At 34.6% G+C, this 6,000-nt stretch overlaps 1 long non-coding RNA gene across 1 annotated transcript; it reads right to left on the bottom strand.

The window, feature by feature from the left end:
- Positions 1 to 287: 287 nt before the first annotated feature.
- Positions 288 to 2,591, bottom strand: LOC127904129 (uncharacterized). Its single transcript, XR_008057017.1, has 3 exons — positions 2,535 to 2,591; positions 1,639 to 1,747; positions 288 to 317 (listed from the first exon to the last, which is right to left on the bottom strand). It is a non-coding gene; the product is annotated as an uncharacterized LOC127904129 (long non-coding RNA).
- Positions 2,592 to 6,000: the final 3,409 nt, after the last annotated feature.

Raw genomic sequence — 6,000 nt, 5'->3', positions numbered from 1 at the left:
TCTATCACTATTATTGGCATTTTATTACACTATTACAATTATCACCAAATTCTTATCATGCCAGCAACAACACAAAACCTTAATACAACATATTTACATTATTAGTCATAATTTCTTTGACATCCTCCATGTGCACAGTACATGATTCTCAAATTATATCAATTACAATTCATCAATTAATTCAAAATACATCATATATATATATATATGTATATATATATATATATATAGCATTGCATTCCTTAAGTGTATAACACCTACCATGGTTAATGAACTTCTATTATCACGTCCCGAGCGATACGATATTTGCCTCCATCCTTCACAAGAATTAGATCTTCATCAGTTTCATTTTTTTTATTTCTTCAATAATCCATAACATAAACACAAATTACCATTTTTGTTTAACATTTAGGTATCATCCAACATTCCATTTATAATCTGACAAGTCAGTCATCCCGATAATATTAACACCACACAAGTAAGTTTAACTCAAGTTGCATATTCCGGTCATTAGAAAACAAAACTGATGCGACTAGCCCATCACCGGGTAACTAGTTCCTCCGCCCATCTTATTCCATAATTTCCAATCAATATCCGCCTCTTCAAGGCCGAATGAATAATCCTATCAAGATATCAATCCCCATTTCATTAATATTTTTAATTATTCCCTATCGAAAATATCATTATAATACCTATCCCCTAAAATTGGAAGGGAATGCTGACACTAATAAATTTTCATTAGTGTTATTAGTCTCCCATATCAGGACCGGCTAATCAAGTTCATTGTAAATGTCAAAATTAATACCACTGATTGATGTCATCGACTATTTCTAACCTGAAATAGCCAATCATATTTTTCTTTCCATAATACCATGGAATATTACTGGAAATGTTGATGTCAAGATTCTTGACATCATTAGCTTTCACTTCAGGAATAGTTAGTCAAGTTTCGTGTGATTGCCGATATCGACAGCACCGGTCGATATCATTAACTATTCTCACCCGAATAGTTAATCAAGTTCAGTATCCCTCATTTTCAGGGATGATTATGCCGATGTTAGTAAACCTTACTAACATCATTAGCCTCCGCATTCGGGATCGGCTAATCAAGTTTCGTGTGATTGCCGATATCGACAGCACCGGTCGATATCATTAACTATTCTCACCCGAGTAGTTAATCAAGTTCAGCATCCCTCAATTTCAGGGATGATTATGCCGATGTTAGTAAACCTTACTAACATCATTAGCCTCCGCATTCGGGATCGGCTAATCAAGTTTCATGTGATTGCCGATATCGACAGCACCAGTCGATATCATTAACTATTCTCACCCGAATAGTTAATCAAGTTCAGCATCCCTCATTTTCAGGGATGATTATGCCGATGTTAGTAAACCTTACTAACATCATTAGCCTCCGCATTCGGGACCAGCTAATCAAGTTCGAGGAACGATCATCAACGAAGTCTATTAATGTAATTTATATTCTTAACCCAATCAAGTACTCAAATCCATTTTTAATTTCTCGTTTATTTCACTTTATCCTTTCTCTTTGTGCTTTCACCCATAGACGCAAAGACCAAGAATTTAATAAGTTAGTAAATTAACGCTACGTAAAAAGTGTAGGTATAGAACACCTACCAGCTGCAGAAGCTCAACTCGCTCTTCCTTCTTGTTGTTGTGCCCCTCCTGCAGTCCCTCCTTAAGCTCCTACTATACGAGCTCCTGAGAAGTCGAGTGAATGCTTCTCCTACATTTTTAATATAACATCCTGAATCAATATTTGAATCTTCCCGATTTATTCATAAATTCACAAAATCAAATACTTCCGTAAACAATTTCCATGAATGTATTTTATTTTCTTACTTGTCATTTAAATTCATTTACATTAGAATTTATTTACACTAACATTAAACGTGCATTTAATTCAATTCTTCATCAATGATTTTCAATGTCCAAAGGACATGACTTTTCGTTACCGATTTTCCTTTTTTTTTCTTTTTTTTTTCTAGTGTTCAAAGACATGAATTCTCGTCACTGATTTTATAATGTCCCAAGACATTTAATCTATCACCAAAAAGTGTAATTTAACTTAAATTTCATCAATGACTACACATGCCAAATTTTTCCAAAAGCACACTCAAAATGATTCCTTATATCATAATTCAACATACAACATCCCTTACCATGATTTCCCATTCCAACACAACCAAAGTATTAGTCAATCACTATTCTTTATAGAATTTAACTATACCATCACTTATCAACACATCAAACATGACTCAAACACAACACAAACACAACCATCATCATTAAACCCATTGCCATTATCCTTGGTCCCAAAACATACTTTTTATGCTAAACCTCATATTCTCATTCAATATTTCTCAAACCAAACTTAAAACATCATTCTGTAAATTTAGAATTCAGTAAATCCAAACGGTAGAATTATACATCATCATCATTAGAATAACATATCCAAAATTAACATACATCAACGGTTAAATCTCTCGATATCAGAACAATACTGGACTGACTTGAAATTTGGAGACCTACTATTCAGGAAGTACAATTTCTGGTAGGAGTGTTCATTTCCGATCTTAACCATTCAAAATTTATATAACATCTGGATGAACAACATATCCAAAATCCAGACCAATCCAACAGTGAAAATATCATAAAACGGCCGACGAACAAGGCTGTCTTGAAAGGTGATTTTCCAGAAATGTTCCTCCGGTGACAGCCCTCAAACGATGTCTGCTATTGACAATCCCTCCGGTCAGAATGTAAGTGACATTGAGCATAATAACATATCCAAAAATCAATCTAATCCAGTGATGGAAAGTCAAAATATGGCTGCCGAAGTTCCTGCCCTGTTGCAATCCCAAAACCCATAGTTTCAAATCAATTTATTCCTTCTATTTTTCAGCAAATCAAAGCCATTATCATGCAATTAATCTTAAAATTCACAAGAACAATTACTCCCCCAAAATATTTACATGAACCCTAGAATTTTAAACATGGAGGTTTTCTTCTCCTCATGCAAGAACAAGAGAGAAAAATGAAATTACTAAAGGGTATGTTGCTTACCTTTGCTACTTTAACTTATTTCAATGAATTCTTGCAAAAATTTACAAAAATCATGTCCTCCTCCTCCAATTTCTAGCTTATTCTCTTTGTTTCTCTCAAGCTCTATAACTCTCTAAGTTGTCACTTAATTTGTTTTCTTGGATATAATCCTTCTAAGAACACTCCCTTTTGATTTAGCTTGAAGAAATGAAGAGAAAATGAAGAAAATAGGACACAACAAATGGTCTCCCTCCTATTTTTCCTTTTACAGAGGATGTGCTCTGTCTTTAAAGGAGGAGAGGAGACTATTTGTTTTGATAAAATTACAAAAATGCCCTGATTAATGCTCCTTGTGTCATCTTCTTCAATTTACTCGATGTTCAGTACTCTCGTAAAGCCTTTCCAAACTACGATTGACATGAAATTTGTACCCCATATGAAACAATATGTCTGGAGATTCCTTATAAAATTTCAGCCCAATCCAACGGTCGGATTGAGATATATCATCGATACCATAAAACTAGACAATCAGTGTCTTTTACGCTAAAATATGAATTTCATGCATTAATTTATTTACTTAGATCCTCATGACATTTCCCCTTAATTTATACTTAATAAATTCAATATTACCACATTTATCACTAATTTGGAAAAATAAGTTTTTTTTTACCGGGGTTTACATATCTTCTGGTTTTTTTCTTATTCTTTTATCCATTGAAACTCGTCACTGGTTTCGCCAACGCTACAAGTTTTAAACTAAAAATCATGACTCTCTTTTCGACTTTAACAATACCTTCAAATTTGTTTATGGAGATCATTCTCTCTCTCACATGACACATTTATTGTCATTCCTACTATTTATTCATTTCTTTCATACAGAATATCCATTACTCATCGAAACTTCATTACTTCGATCCTATGTGTTTTTATTATTATTATTTATTTTTATTTACGGGGGTTTACATATGCACTTAGGATCAGTAAGACTTACCTTCATGCAAATATGTAAAATGGTTTCTCACTGAAGCTTAGCTTTAAAGTTTTGGGTTGTCCTTCAGGTTTTCTAGTTGTTTGGTTACCTTTCTAAGGGATTACCTGAATTTCCAGAACTTGTTTGTTTGAACAAACATCACTATGATTTCTGTCTTATACTAAAACTTTGAATTCCCAAAAATACTTGTGAACATGTGAGATCATGCATGGTTTTGGAAGAAAAAGGAAACACACCAAAGGATTCTTGTTGTAGTTGTTTTATGAGTAAAGGTTGTGCTCAATGTATTATTTGCATGAAACAACAACAAAAATAAAGGCACGTCATAAACACAGAAAAACACATGATCTTATTAACAAGAAAGACTCATTTGATAGAGAAAGTCTTGTGGCATTATGAGCCAAATTACCAACAAGACTGAAACAGGTTTAAACTAAAGCATTGTAGGCATGATCAAGAGGTATTTTTTTTTTACATAACAGGAACCAAGCTCCATTCTCCAACTTTGGTAAAAATTCCCCTTCGGTCAGCCTCCCCATAAAAGCTTTTGCAGAAAGGCTGGTTTGTGTTGAGGCTCTTAACCATGTTCACCCATTATTTCTTTAGACTGAGCTGATGTTGGTGTTTGAACAAAGATGATAGGTTGGTTGGAAGGAACTTCACCAAAGGTATTTTCTAGTGTTTGCTCGAGTAAGCTAGTGAGGCAAGCCACGCTTGTCTTCAGAGACTCCAACTCTTCTTGAAAATAGACGTCACGGTGAGCCTGCTCTTCATCTTCCATGTTTCTTGCTCGGAGTTGGGTGTTGTAGACTCTTTGGGGACCTATATTTCAACCTCGCATGTATGTATGGTATTTACAATGGACGTATATGTATGGATGCAAATGTATGTACATGCCCATTGGGTATGGATGGTGAGAACCCATGCAAGATGACTATTTAGGGAGCCCATACTTTAAAGAAAGGTTCTAGGCCATTACATGATGGGTAGACTTTCTATCTGGTCTCAAAATGGTCTTATATCTGCCCAGTGATGATTTTTGTAAAGACAGTATGGGGGCGTTACGAGAAATGATTAAGGCACGTATGCGCACCATTAGCAAACAAACACTCAGATATGAGTTGGGTGTTTCACGCATCTGAACCCTGACCAATAGTCGTAGTGCAGATCGTGTTGCGATGTCGCGGTCGCACAAATTAATTACCCTAGCTTCAAACACAACACACAAGATAGTATAGAGCAAGCAAGGGGTCGATCCCACGAGGAAGGTTCAAGTTAGATTTTTATGCTAGATGATATGCAATTTGGGGGGGGGGTTTGGATGTTATCTAGGCTAAAGCAAAAGAAAATAGAAAACTATCAAGCGAAATTAAATAAAATCAGAAAATTATCAAGAGAACAAACCTTAGTCGCAAGCACACATCCACCTATAAAAATCAGAACTGATCATGGAAACGAAACATCAATTTATATTCTGAATATTTATCTCTTCTTAACATTGGTTAGTTAACGGATCCGCCATATAACTAACCCTAACCATCAAACAACAACAATGTCCGCACTAGTAATTTAATTCAATAGCAGCCTTAACAACTAGATAAGTTGATTTATCAAGAAAACATAACTGTCCGCATCCTATGTTTGATTTGATTGAATGTTCTCCCTAAGATTAATAACGTAGATCCGCCACAATTATTAAACTCAGTTGCTTTACAAGTTCATATACCACAACTCCGGTTTTGATATCAAACTTAGCAATAGATTGTCTACAATAATAACTTAGAATTCGCTCTAGCAATTAAAATAAACAATCATAGGAAAAATACGCATAGGAGAACAAACATATTCATCATATAAACTGAAATGAAAAGGTAAAATAGATCTCACATTTCTTGAAATCCGAAGGTTTCCGTGTCCTTGCAACTAAGAAAAGGAGTTTAGCC

This window comes from Populus trichocarpa, chromosome 12 (assembly GCF_000002775.5).
Source record: "Populus trichocarpa isolate Nisqually-1 chromosome 12, P.trichocarpa_v4.1, whole genome shotgun sequence".
Classification (NCBI taxonomy): domain Eukaryota; kingdom Viridiplantae; phylum Streptophyta; class Magnoliopsida; order Malpighiales; family Salicaceae; genus Populus; species Populus trichocarpa.
Note: the sequence above shows the minus strand (reverse complement) of the source record. Positions and strands in the feature narration are given on the sequence as shown.